This window comes from Topomyia yanbarensis, chromosome 2, assembly GCF_030247195.1.
Source record: "Topomyia yanbarensis strain Yona2022 chromosome 2, ASM3024719v1, whole genome shotgun sequence".
Lineage (NCBI taxonomy): Eukaryota > Metazoa > Arthropoda > Insecta > Diptera > Culicidae > Topomyia > Topomyia yanbarensis.
In genome coordinates this window covers 100815695-100830718 of record NC_080671.1, presented here as the reverse complement: position 1 = coordinate 100830718, position 15024 = coordinate 100815695, and the positions used below count along the sequence as shown (strand labels likewise).

The window sequence follows — 15024 nt, the reverse complement described above, 5'->3', positions numbered from 1 at the left end:
CTATTTACAGCTGTTATCAGCTTGATAATCCTAAAAAATACGAAAAAACAGTTTCGCCTCTAAACTGCTAGCAAAAAAGTATCGCCCTCTTTGTTTGCATGGTGCGTGGAGGGCGAAACTTTAAATAAACAAAAATACAGTTTCGCCCGTTGTATTTTTTGCTGTAGTTTAAGAAAGCAATATCGTAGAATCCAAATTTTTAGGTTAATTTGTTGCGTTTCAAAGCCCTCATTCGCATGTAAGAAAAAAGCCCTATGTTTACATTTGTAAGTATCGCCCTTTTCACAAAAAAGCGTTGAAATGAAATCGCAGCTCCTGATATCACGCTATCTCTGAAGTGCATGCGTGCATAGTTCCAAATTTTACTTCGACATCGACTTTTTCTAAAGGTGACTTCCCATGATTTGAATTATTATCGCTAATCCTAATGCCAAAGAACAAATAAAAACCTCTCGAAAACGAACCGTTTGGGAAAATCATCATCATTACTGGAATTTTCATTTTCACGAATCTTTTCGATAACCTTCCGTCACTTGCGTTAATGCACTGGGTGCACAGTGCTCTGAAAATCTAGCGAAATCGTCTTAGGGCACCAGCGGGTCTTATTCAGAGCTATCTGCGCGGCGAGTTAAATCTGTAAAGAATACTAAAAATTAATTTCTATTCCATAATTTTCAGTTCAGCAATTCGAGAGATCGTGCTCACCGCAAGCCATGAAAAATAGACTACGTTGTGAAGCGATGGTCACTATTTATTAAAAAATCACGGCTAAATAAAAAATAAAACTATTATTAATTTCAAATAGTTTATAATTTTCACAAACTTATTAGGAAAAATTGTTTAAAAAGCTTTCGTAATATTGTGTAGGAAAAAGCTGAAAATTTCAGTATTTTCTCTATCTGCAACATATAAACCCTTAAGTATACCAATTAATTGGTATACGAATTGGAGTAGGTTCGCCAAATTTTGGAAGAAGTCTACCTTGAAATTGTTGTAGTTCGATACAAAAATTGTTGTAGTTCGATACAAATAAAAAAATCCCCAAAAATGAAATGTGCCTATTAATGTGACACACAGTGAATAATACAAACAATAAAGATCCATTTTAATCAGTCTCATGGTGTATTTTAGGCTGACAAAATGGGGACATTGACTAAATCGGGCAATTTTTTTTTCTTTATAATAAACTGAGGCTGTTAAAATATTCTTGCCGTCCCTTGATGTAGTCTGATAACTATTTCTGATTATGATGAACTTTTTATTTTTGCATATTTCCATCTTCATTTCAGTCTCAGTTCAGAATTCAGTCTTGTTCGTCTGCTAGAGCCCATCAAACATATGTTCATATTTGGCTGATCAAATCGGGGTTTCAATGTATTATAATAGATATTCAGCTTTCGAAGAAGTTTCTTGTGAACTAGTGTAGAATGACTTTGTTTCTACTTACTTGAAGTCAGCGGCGTAGCCAGAAATTCGGTTTGGTGGGGGTTTGGTGAAAATCGATCTTACTGTCCAAACGGCATAATTCCGAAACCGTTATTTTTGAAGTTTTAAAATTATGCAGAATTAATTTTTTCAGAAAATAGCAACAGAGTTAGTGTCTTTAGGGAATTTGTTGAGACTTTATTGTAGTCACCTGAGAAAATTCACCATAAATACTTCTTGGACGATATACCGTCAAAATTATTTTATCAAATGATGCGCTGTTTAACGTTTGTAAAACTCATCGAAGATACTAAACCTCCGAAAATGGCGGTTTCAAAATGATGCTATCTTGACCTTCAATTACTGTTTTTGAACATTTGACCTATACATATAATTGGTCATAGAACAAAAATCAAATGCTCATCAAAATCGATCAGGACCTGCTAGAGTCGAATGGAAATCGTCATTTTTCATAAATTTCTCTCTACATTCGGAAAATGTTATCCTCGTTATTAATCATATTACGTTTTCGTCTCAACTCGACGCATTACCAAAATAAAAACCTGTTTTAATCCACCTAATGCGAGCAGTTAGTCGAAGAGAAGAATGCAGCATGGGCGAGAATGCTGCAACACCGCACGAGGGCGAACGAGGCGCGATATAAACAGGCACGGAACAGGCAGAACTCGGTTTTCCGGACCAAAAAGCGCCAGCAGGAAGACCGAGATCGCGAAGCGATGGAGCAGCTGTACCGCGCTAAAGACACACGGAAATTCTACGAGAAGCTGAACCGCTCGCGCAGGGGCCACGTACCACAGGCCGACATGTGCAGAGATACAAACGGGATCTTCTCACGGACCACTGTGAGGTGATCCAGAGGTGGCGGCAGCACTACGAAGAACACCTGAACGGCGATGCAGCAGACGACGAGGATGGCACGGTAACGCACCTGGGAGCACGCGCGGAAGACATTACACTACCGGCTCCGGATCTCCAAGAAATCCAGGAGGAGATCAGCCGGCTCAAAAATAATAAAGCCGCTGGGGTTGACCAAATACCAAGCGAGCTACTAAAACACGGTGGCGAGCCACTGGCTAAAGCACTGCACTGGGTGATTACCAAGATTTGGGAGGAGGAGATTTTACCGGAGGAGTGGATGGAAGGTGTCGTGTGTCCTATCTACAAAAAGGGCGACAAGCTGGATTGCTGTAATTACCGAGCAATCACCCTGCTGAACGCCGCCTACAAGGTACTCTCCCAAATACTATGCCGTCGACTATCACCAATTGCAAGAGAGTTCGTGGGGCAGTACCAGGCGGGTTTCATGAGCGAACGATCTACCACGGACCAGGTGTTCGCTCTTCGTCAAGTACTGCAGAAATGCCGCGAGTACAATGTGCCCACACATCATTTGTTCATCGACTTCAAAGCCGCATACGACACTATCGATCGAGATCAGCTATGGCAGATTATGCACGAGTACGGATTCCCGGACAAACTGACGCGATTAGTGAAGGCGACGATGGATCGGGTGATATGCGTAGTACGTGTCTCAGGGACGCTCTCGAGTCCCTTCGAATCACGCAGAGGGTTACGGCAAGGTGATGGTCTCTCGTGTCTGTTATTCAACATCGCGCTGGAAGGTGTAATAAGAAGAGCAGGGATCGACACGAGTGGTACGATTTTCACAAAGTCCGTTCAGCTACTTGGCTTCGCCGATGATGTTGATATTATTGCACGAAACTTTGAGAAGATGGAGGAAGCCTACATCAGACTGAAAAGAGAAGCCAAGCGCGTCGGACTTGCCATCAACACGTCGAAGACAAAGTACATGATAGGAAGAGGTTCACGAGAAGAAAATGAGAACCGCCCGCTTCGAGTTTGCATCGGTGGCGACGAAATCGAGGTGGTTGAAGAGTTCGTGTACTTGGGCTCACTGGTGACCGCCGACAATGATACCAGCAGAGAGATTCGTAGACGCATCGTGGCAGGAAATCGTGCTTACTTTGGCCTCCGCAAGACACTTCGGTCGAACAGAGCTCGCCGTCGTACGAAGTTGACCATCTACAAGACGCTGATTAGACCGGTAGTTCTCTACGGGTACGAGACCTGGACCATGCTCGTGGAGGACCAACGCGCACTTGGTGTCTTCGAACGGAAAGTGCTGCGTACCATCTACGGTGGAGTGCAGATGGAAGACGGCACATGGAGACGGCGAATGAACCATGAGTTGCATCAGCTGTTGGGGGAGCCACCCATCTGTCATACCGCGAAAATCGGACGACTACGGTGGGCCGGGCACGTAGCCAGAATGTCGGACAATAGCCCGGTGAAAACGGTTCTCAATTGCAATCCGACCGGTACAAGAAGACGTGGCGCGCAGCGAGCACGATGGATCGACCAGGTGGAAGACGATTTGCGGACCCTTCGCAGACTGCGTGGCTGGCGACGCGCGGCCATGGACCGAGTGGAATGGAGGAATCTTTTGTATACGGCACAGGCCACTTCGGCCTTAATCTGTTAATAAATAAAAATAAAATAAATAAATTTAATCCACCTAGTGGTGCAATTGTGCTTTTCTCATTTGTCCAGACTACGATTCCATGGCTGGTTATGTTCAATACAATGGTGGAAATGAATATTACATGTTCAGTACGATTTGCACATACATACAACGGATCGACAGCCACGATCTTGAGATACTATGTGATACTGAAACATCGCTTGAAACCAGCGGCGGATCATGGAGAAAGATCCGGGAGGTCCGAGTCCTGCCGAAAATTTTCAACTTGTTAAGAAATTTTAAATTAGTTTTAATTTTAAAGTAGCAACCCCTCACTGCATACTCCCTCCAGGCCGGTATGATTGACGATTTTTAGAGTGATTTTTGTCAAACATTTTTTTTTTTCGAGTTTACATCAAATCTCAATGTTTCATGCATTTTAAAGTCATTTGGCATCAAAAATGCAAATTTGATTTTGAAAATTTTTCATTTCAGTTTATATAGGAATTTGCTGTGTGATTGCACTCTTCAACTCGCAACTCCGGAACCGGAAGTCCAATCAATAAAAAAAATCAATAGCAGCCGATAAAAAGGTTGTACCTTTCATTTGAGACTAACTTTGTGCCAATTGGTCCAGCCATCTCTGAGAAACAGAGGTCACATTTTTTTCCATTTACACACAGACATTTTCCGATCTCGACGAACTGAGTCGATTGGCATATGACACCCGGCCCTCCGGGTCGGGATTAGATTGACGAATTTTAGAGTGAATGAGAAAGGCAAAAACATTTTTAGCAAATGTTGAAAGTTATGCATTTTTTTGGTGAGCAGTTCTATGTTTCATAGACATTAAATCAATTTTTACTTCGCTTTCTATTAAATAAAGACCCTTATTACAGTACATCTCTACAAAAGCGAGCTCAATTTGAAAAGAAATCTGAGGATTATGATTGATTACAGAACTCTGGAATTTTCTATTGGAATGTTTTCAGGCAGGAATTTGATATTGATGCTATTAGACAACTGTGAAATTAAGACCAATAGATCAGTTACATATCAGGACCCCATTCCGACAATTTACCAAAAGTCCTCATGACGTTTACAACAACAGGTTATCAATGTACGGATCAGATAATTGTTATTGTAATATTGAGTTAAATCAGTCAGCATCAATAAATTTTCAACTTCAATCCAATTTTTTTTGTGTTGTGGGAGGGGGGGGGAGTTGTATGGTGTTAAACCCCAAAACCTTCTCTTGGCTACGCCTTTGCTTGGAGTTATTTACTTTGCTTTCATTTTCCGATATGTTTCAGATCGATCCGATGGTTATAAGTTAGAAAAATTGCAGTCAGAAGGTTCACACAAATGAACATTTTTGCACTGATAAGTTATCAAGTTCCTTCCAGACAACTTGGAAGTGTTCGGTGATTATTTCTAGCGGTTGTAAATAGAAAAATGAAATGCAAAATTCGCTTTTATCGAAATAATGTTTAGATTATTTCAATGGATTATTACTATATTGAACAATAAATAGGCGACAAAGAGTAATCCACATACAAGAAGCCATAACTTTTAAAGTATTCAAAATAGATATTTGAAGTCTTCAGTAAAGTTATTCGCAAAAGTAAGAGCTATAAATTTACTGAAGGCGTCATTTCGATATAATCACTTCCAAGAAAATTTATGAAAATATCTCAGTTATAGGGGGATTAATCAGCAAAAGCATAATACCAAAAGAAAGGGCATATTGCCTCCATTAAATTCTCCGAAGATACTATTGACCTAAAATAAGCCGTTTTGGCGTTAATAATAGATCACATGTTTTTGGTCATATTTCAGACAATGGGAAATGATAAAAATCTTTCGTCCGCATTTAATGTTAAATATCTCTTTTGATAATAGTCCGCTTTCAATCTATAGCTTGTTCGAAAGGTATTCGTATAAGCTGCCTCAAAATATATAAAGTGTTAATCTATGTTGTCAATTTCGGCAGATAATTCAAAAAAACTGCAAAAATCGCCATTTTTACACATTCAAACATTCATATCTTTGAAACTAAACATCAGAATCAAAAACAAATTAATAGCGTTCTTACTGTTTGATAGTTCTTTCATTTAAAATTGGTTTGGATAAGATCGGTTCAGCCATTGCTGAGAAACACGAATGAGAGTTTGTCCGTCACACACACACACACACACACACACACATACACAGACATTGTCCCAAATCGTCGAGCTGAGTTGATTGGTATATAAGACTCGGCCTTCCGGGCCTCGGAAAAAATCTTGAAAGTTTGAGCGAATTCTATACATTTCTTTTATAAGAAATGTAAAAAGGAATCGGTAATGTCCGAGAAAAATTAATTACGATCAATTGAAAAAAAATTAAGAAAATTGATTGAGTAGTTTTTCGGCAATCGTGATCACGGAAAAACCATTTTTAGTAAAACGACATTTCGAGATAATCGAGTTTAAAACTTTAAATTATCACTGCTCTTAGTAGACGAAGCGCGCTTGAAAGCGCTGTAGCTTTTGATCTATTTCTCGGATCTTTATAAAAATTTGAGAAAACATTCTCAAGGAGTTGTGCTTTCAGATAAAGTAATATAAAAATTTCGATTTCATGAAAAATGAAAAAGTAGTCAACCCCTTAATAAAAATATGCTCAGTTGCTAAATTAGACAATATCTTCTCACAAACTGAGTTTTATTGGATACTGAGATGATTAGGGTAAGGTGGGGCAAATCCGACCTAGTAAATGGTTTTGGCTGTTAAATGCTCATTTTACATCGGATCCAGTCGTTTTATATACCAAATTAAAGGTGAGACTCTTGGGCAACTTTCTATATATATAGCATTTTATTTGGATCTTTGGAATATCTTGTGATACAAGCGTTTTACAATTTCGCCAAGAAGATCTGTCCGGACTCTGTCCCGGTACAGAAAACGTGCCGCGCCGCGTCTCCTCACGATACCGCGAACGAAACACCGTTTTCGATGGTGGAGTTCTCACTTGCTCTCTTATCATGCAACAATAACGCCCCAGGGTTAGACAGAATCAAATTCAACTTGCCGAAGAATCTGCCTGACACTGCAAAAAGGCGCTTGTTGAATTTATTTAACAAGTTTCTTGAGGGTAACATTGTCCCTCATGACTGGAGGCAAGTGAAGGTCATCGCCATCCAAAAACCAGGAAAACCAGCCTCCGACCACAACTCGTATCGGCCGATTGCAATGCTGTCCTGTATTCGGAAGTTGTTCGAGAAAATGATCTTGTTTCGCCTCGACAATTGGGTTGAAGCAAATGGCTTACTGTCAGATACACAATTTGGCTTCCGCAAAGGCAAAGGGACGAACGATTGCCTTGCGTTGCTTTCTACAGAAATCCAAATGGCCTATGCTAACAAAGAGCAGATGGCATCAGTCTTCTTGGATATTAAGGGGGCTTTTGACTCAGTTTCTATCAACATTCTGTCAGAGAAGCTGCACCAGCATGGTCTTTCACCAATTTTAAATAACTTTTTGCTAAACCTGTTGTCTGAAAAGCACATGCACTTTTCGCATGGCGATTTAACAACATCGCGATTTAGCTACATGGGTCTTCCCCAGGGCTCATGTCTAAGTCCCCTGCTCTACAATTTTTACGTGAATGATATTGACGATTGTCTTGCCAATTCATGCACGCTAAGGCAACTTGCAGACGACGGGGTGGTCTCTGTTACAGGGCCCAAAGCTGCCGACTTGCAAGGACCATTACAAAATACCTTGGACAATTTGTCTGCTTGGGCTCTTCAGCTGGGTATTGAGTTCTCCACGGAGAAAACTGAGTTGGTTGTTTTTTCTAGGAAGCGTGAGCCGGCGCAACTCCAGCTTCTATTAATGGGTGCAACGATCAACCAGGTTTTCACATTTAAATATCTCGGGGTCTGGTTCGACTCTAAAGGTACCTGGGGATGTCACATTAGGTATCTGAAACAGAAATGCCAACAAAGGATCAATTTTCTCCGACCAATAACTGGAACATGGTGGGGTGCTCACCCAGGAGACCTGATCAGGTTGTACCAAACAACGATGGAGTACGGGTGTTTCTGTTTCCGCTCCGCTGCGAACATACACTTCATCAAACTGGAGAGAATCCAGTATCGTTGCTTGCGCATTGCCTTGGGTTGCATGCATTCGACCCATACGATGAGTCTCGAAGTGCTGGCGGGCGTTCTTCCGCTAAAAAATCGATTTTGGGAACTCTCATATCGATTGCTCATCCGATGCGACATTCTGAACCCGTTGGTGATTGAAAACTTCGAGAGGCTCGTCGAGCTTAATTCTCAAACCCGATTTATGTCCTTGTACTTCGACTACATGGCACAGAGCATTAATCCTTCTACGTATACTCCCAACCGTGTTCGTTTCCTAGATACTTCTGATTCTACTGTATTCTTCGACACATCCATGAAGGAAGAGATTCGTGGAATCCCGGACCATATACGCTCTCAAGTGATCCCCAATATATTTTATAATAAATTCCGAGAAGTCGACTGTGACAAAATGTTCTACACTGACGGATCAAATCTCGATGGGTCCACTGGCTTCGGTATCTTCAACAATACTATCACCGCTTCATTCAAGCTCAATGATCCCGCTTCAGTTTACGTCGCAGAGTTAGCTGCAATTCAGTACACCCTTGGGATCATCGACACTCTGCCCACAGATCACTACTTCATCATTTCGGACAGCCTCAGCTCCATCGAGGCTCTTCGTGCGATGAAGCCCAAAAAGCAATTCCCATATTTCCTGGGGATGATACGGGAGTCCTTGTGTACGTTATCTGAAAAATCTTATCAAATTACCTTTGTTTGGGTCCCCTCTCATTGCTCTATTCCGGGCAATGAAAAGGCCGACTCATTAGCAAAGGCGGGCGCATTAAATGGTGACATATATGAAAGACCAATCTGCTTCAACGAATTTTTTAGTATTTGTCGTCAGAGGACACTCAGCAGTTGGCAAACCTCGTGGAGCAATGGTGAACTTGGACGATGGCTACATTCGATTATCCCAAAGGTATCAACGAAGCCTTGGTTCAGGGGGATGGATGTGGGTCGGGATTTTATTCGTGTAATGTCCCGACTTATGTCCAACCACTACACCTTGGATGCGTATTTGCGGCGTATTGGGCTTGCGGAGAGTAGTCTGTGCGCTTGTGACGAGGGCTATCACGACATCGAGCACGTTGTCTGGGTATGCGCCGGGTACTTGGACGCCAGGTCTCAGTTAAAGGATTCCCTTCGGGCCCGAGGTAGACCACCCAATGTCCCAGTCCGAGATATACTGGCAAATCGTGATTTCCCCTATATGTCCCTTATTTATACTTTCATAAAAACGATAAATATCCCAATTTAGCCCCTCTCTTCTTATTTCTCGTTTTTAGAAGTTTCCTCTTGCCGTGTGGAACCGATAAGCTTCAGACTGCCACTATGTAACCGCCGTCGCCCTTATCACTACGGAATCTGAAGCGAGAGCGACTCGAGGTCCGAAGGATTCCCTTTGAAGGATTCCCCGCGGATCCGAAGAATACCATCCGCCAATCCGACCTACTAGACTGAGGCGCAAATTTGTTTCGCTGATCTCCCGTTTGCCCGAAAGTTGCAAGTTTTGCTCTTCTCTACCGGTCACCATCTACGCCTTCTCTCCCCTGTCCTTGATACAACCACTTCTACACCGATTTTGGAAATCACCAACCATAAGTATCCGATAAAAAATCAAATTTGTATTCCGTATTCCTAGTTTTAAGATAGTTGTAATTTCTACTCTTTGTTAAAACTATTGTCCCCCATCTTGTAAATAGAATTGTATCCCTAGTTTTAAAACATCTGTGAAATTTTTCATAAATATTTGTTCCCCCTTTTGTGTACCAAACTATATTGTTAGTTTTAAGATAACTGTAAATATTTCCTAAAAAACTATTACTATTGAATTCCTTGTTTTAAAATTTTTCATAAAAAAAAAATCTTGCCCCCTCTCTTATATATAGAATTTTTTTTCTAGTCTTAAGATAGCTGTAAATTTTTTCTCTTTTATAAAAAAAATATTTCAACATTGTAACCTCCTAGTTTTAAGATATTCAAAATGTAAAAACAAAAGAATTCGGCACCGCCAAGCTAACGCATTTGTGCCTATCAAATAAACGAAATGAATAAAAAAAAAGCGTTTTACAAAAATGTTCATTTTTGCTGTTTTCAAAAACGGTGGGGTAAACCCGACCCCCTATGTTTTTGGTTGATTTAGTGCAGATATTATCCAAATTTTATGGTTTTTCAATGATAAATCAATGAATGTTGTGTCATTGAATTGTAACATGAAGAAAATTGAGTTCAATGTCAACCTTGGAATGCTAAAATCACGAGCAGTAGCACGTAATGATATTCCCATTTGCATCGGAGTAATTGCTCGATGAATACTATAATCTTAATTTTTTTGTGTCTTTTGTTTGTAATTATGAACCATTTTGCATAAAAATAATAAATAATAACAATAAAAATATATTGCAATTTGAAAAATAAAAATTTTCTTAGCAAAAAAGCGGTCGGATTTACCCCAATATTTAGTGGTCGGATTTGCCCCACCGCGTCATTTTTCATTACGATGCAATTAAAAAAAATATGAAAAAGATTGAACTAAATTCTTCTACGCACTTTGTAGGACTTTAATCAAAGAATTTAAATCCACTTACATTTATTATGCAATCACTTTAACAATCAGAAATATCCTGTAGTCAATGGTGCACAAAAGTCAAATCAAAAGTTGTAAAAACACACTTTTTGTCGTTTGAGCATCTCAATGTAGACTAATGAAATGCTGTCATACCACAATTATGATTATTTTCGATGCTCTACATGACAACATTGATATTAGTTCGCGTAGTGCTTCTGATTTTCGGTAACAGAGGGGGGTCGGGTTTACCCAACGGTCGGATTTGCCCCACCTTACCCTATGACTTTCATTGGTTTAGTTTTCGATAAAAATACACTGAAGAAAAAAAATCAGTTTGGACAAGGAAAAGTTTTTTTCAAATAACTTTTTTTCCTTAAAAGTGCCCAACTTGAATTTTTGACGGTAGGTAGGGAACATAATTATCTATCTTGGAACAAAATTTCATCCAAATCAAAAATGTTTTTTTTTGTAAATCGACTTTAAAGTTTTAAAATCGATTTTTTAGTGTAGGAGTCAATGAAGAATTTTTCAATATTTTTATTCGAAAATTTGACTAATTTTGTGAAAACCACTTTTTTGTAGGATTTGTCATTTTTAGACCATAGCCATTTAAAAAAAATTGGTAAAAAAGGTTTGGCCCTTTTCAAAAGACAGCCTAGATCATTTTTGGAAAAACAAAATATGCAAAGTGGCTTTTTGTGACAACGTCTTCATGTGCATAAAGTTTCATTAGAATCTGAGAGGGCGCTGCCAACTCCGAATACGATTTGGCGCGAAATTCGTCTATAGAAAGGTTATGCAATCACTCTGAAAATTGTTTACCTAATCCCGGCCCGGAGGTCCGAATGTCATATGCCATTCGATTCAGTTCGTCGAGATCGGAAAATGTATGTGTGTATATGTGTATGTATGTGTGTATGTGGAAAAAATGTCACCTCTGTTTCTCAGAGATGGCCGACCCAATTTGCACGGATTTAGTCTCAAATGAAAGGTACAACCTTCCCATCGGCCGCTATTGATTTTTTTTTATTGATTGGACTTCCGGTTCCGGAGTTACGGGTTGAAGAGTGCGACCACACAGCAAATTCCCATATAAACTGAAATGAAAAATTCTCAATAAGGGAAAATTTCAAAATCGATTTTGTATTTTTGATGCCAAATGACTTTAACATGCATAAATCGTTCAGATTTTATGAAATCTCTAAAAAACTTTTGACGAAAATAGACTTTTTTGGACTTTTGCACATTTTTGCCTTCCTCATATAGAAAGGTTATGCAATCACTCTAAAAATTGTCAACCTATTTTTTTGACCTATATAGGCTTAGGTAGGAGTCCGGACCCCCCGGATCTTCCTCCTTGATCCGCCGCTGGTTTCAAGCGATGTTTCAGTATCGACACATAGTATCTCAAGATTTAGCCTGTCGATCCATTGGATGAATGGATATACATTTCCATATCATTGCACTATGGGTCACAAGGGCGGTTTTTCGGTACAAAAATCAATAACTCCCAAATCGTTCATTTTAGAGAAATTATGTCTGAGAAAATATTTTTGGGAATTAAATTGGCTTTCTTTTAAAGCAAAATGTAACTAGGGTGGTCCTCTCGAACATTCTTTTCGAAAAATTATTTTTCGAACAAAATGGTATAGCAAAGTACTTACTTCAGCAAAGTTGTAGAAAAACGTTTTTCAAGTAACATTTTCAAATGCATCAAAGTTATAGCACTATCGGTTTACATGTTATTATTATTTTTATTCTTTAACTTAGGGTGTTTCTGAAAAAGTCAGTTTTTTAACTATAACTTTTTAAATAGTTAGTCTATCTTCATACTCTCTATGAAGCAATTTTAGTACTTTTTATTGCGCATATTTCTGCTGAAGAATGTGAATCGATATCATTTTTTGTTATCGAGTTACGATAATTTTTTAAATAAAAATGATAGTTTTCAATGACCTCTAACTCAGAAAGTTGCAAAAAGTAGCAGCTAAATTTGTACTCTTTCGAAAGTGCATCAAAAATACTATAAAATATCTCAAAATCAACTTTTGCTTTTTTGTCCTTCGATATCAAATATAAACAACAACACCACGAGTCGTGACACTTTAATTGGTATCAATCAAATTCATCAATGCTTTTATGAACGCGTGTAGTGCTTCATAGAGAGTATGAAGATAGACTAACTATTTAAAAAGTTATAGTTAAAAAACTGACTTTTTCAGAAACACCCTAAGTTAAAGAATAAAAATAATTATAACATGAAAACCGATAGTGCTATAACTTTGATGCATTTGAAAATGTTACTTCAAAAACGTTTTTCTACAACTTTGCTGAAGTAAGTACCTTGCTATACCATTTTGTTTGAAAAATATTTTTTCGAAAAAAATGTTCGAGAGGACCACCTTAGTTACATTTTACTTTAAAAGAAAGCCAATTTAATTCCCAAAAATATTCTCTCACACATAATTTCTCTGAAATGAACGGTTTGGGAGTTATTGATCTTTGTACCGAAAACCCGCCCTTGTGACCCATAGTGCATTGTATTGAACATAATCAGCCATGGAATCGTAGTTTGGACAAATGAGAAAGGCACAATTGCACCACTAGGTGGATTAAAACAGGTTTTTTAAAAAAGCACCCATTTTTGCATAAACTTTACGCTCTCTCGCAGACAAGTCTGTTCAACAAACGCCTTACGCCGATCCACTTCGTTCCGTGGTTTGTCGGATGTAAAGCTAGATTCTTTGCACGGCTTTAACGTCTTACACTCAACGCAAAATACATTCTAAATTTAATTTTAATAGCAAGCAAATGCATTTAATTTTGTTGATTTTGAAAAATGCGTCTCAACTGATCTGCTCCTAGCTTGTGATCCGCTGGTTTTAAACTTTTTAACTGGATTGATTTTTTGTTTACCCTCCGCTAGTTGAACCATAGTGCAGCTAAAAAGCATCTGAATGTCAAAATCTTATGGTAATTTAATTTTGACAATCAAACTGACAACAGTTTGAGAAGTGAATAGATGCATTAAAATGGTGTCCGGCCATTAGGCCGAAGGCCATAAGGCCGAAGGTCATTCGGCCGAAGGGCATTAGGCCGAATGGACATTAGGCCGAATGGTCATTAGGCCGAATGGTTATTAGGCCGAATGCTTAATGGAGAGGAGGGAAAGGGATCCGAAAAAAAGGGATCCGAAAAAAAGGGATCCGAAGCTTATCCCATACAGCTTTCGGAGCTTCTCGGTATGAGCTAAATTTTCGTATCTCGATTGAACGAATCTCGTATTGTTTTCATTGTCTGGATATCATAAATATTTTTTATTTTCATTTGAGGTCCGGGCACACGGATTGAAGCGATGCGGGGTAGCCACGTTAGGCGCTATTATAATTTATTGTTTACATTACATCGGCAACAATGTCCGGCCATCAGGCAGAAGAATGCTAAGCACATAAAATCTGACTGTAATTAAAATAATCTGTTCTATGACAATTTAATCAATAATGCATTATAAAGTCTTGTGGAATGGGAACAATCATATTTTCTTCTTTCATATTCTTTCTCTACCATTTTGTCTCACCCTCTTCCACTATCTCTTACTTTTCTATTTTGTTCTACATTCTCTCTCTCTCTCTCTCTCTCTCTCTCTCTCTCTCTCAAAATCTCTAATTATTTCGCTAACTCAATTAATTCAAATCACTGATTATCCTCCTTTTTAATATTAGCTGTTCTTTCAAATTATATCCTGTGCATTCCACGACTTCTATCCAGCTAGTCAAATTACGGAAGTTGACCTAGATGACAATTCACATTCATAAAACATTGTATACAACTAAAGTTCAATCTCTTTAATTCGATTACGGTAATTAAAGCGGATAACTTATTCTAGAAGTTGTCATTGTACATGCCACTAAGTTGCAATTTTTTTAGAAGGCATGAACAAAAACACTGTCGGATCAAATATTTCACCAGAAACACGCATATTTATTTATTTACTTTTTGAACTTTCTACCGCATGCAGCGAAGCCTGTGTGATGCGGCTTTGCCGCATAACCGAGGCCAAGGATCCGAAGCAGCGTAAAGCTGCTGAGGATGCGCCGGACGAGGTGGCCGCCGACCCGCCGTCGGAAGCGGCGGCCCCTCCCAAGCGAACTTGTGATCTACTCGTTTGTCCGGATTATTCAAACATATGGGCTATTAATAAGTTTAAGTCGGACGGAGCGGTAGCGATGTCGGACATCACCCTGATTGAAGCGATGTGGCGTAGCCACATGCGGCGTCCATTTTATTTTTTATTCCATGCAGTCAATAAATCAGTAGCGAGAAATGAAGTGTAAATATGCTAAACGTTATAATTTTAAGTTAAAAAAAACTCTAAATAAATCACCCTTT

General features: G+C 39.1%; 1 protein-coding gene across 3 annotated transcripts in view; it reads left to right on the top strand.

Annotated features, from left to right (window-relative positions):
* LOC131679013 (tyrosine-protein kinase Mer) overlaps window positions 1-15024 on the top strand; it is a 424032-nt gene that overhangs the window by 332834 nt on the left and 76174 nt on the right. The window lies entirely within an intron of this gene.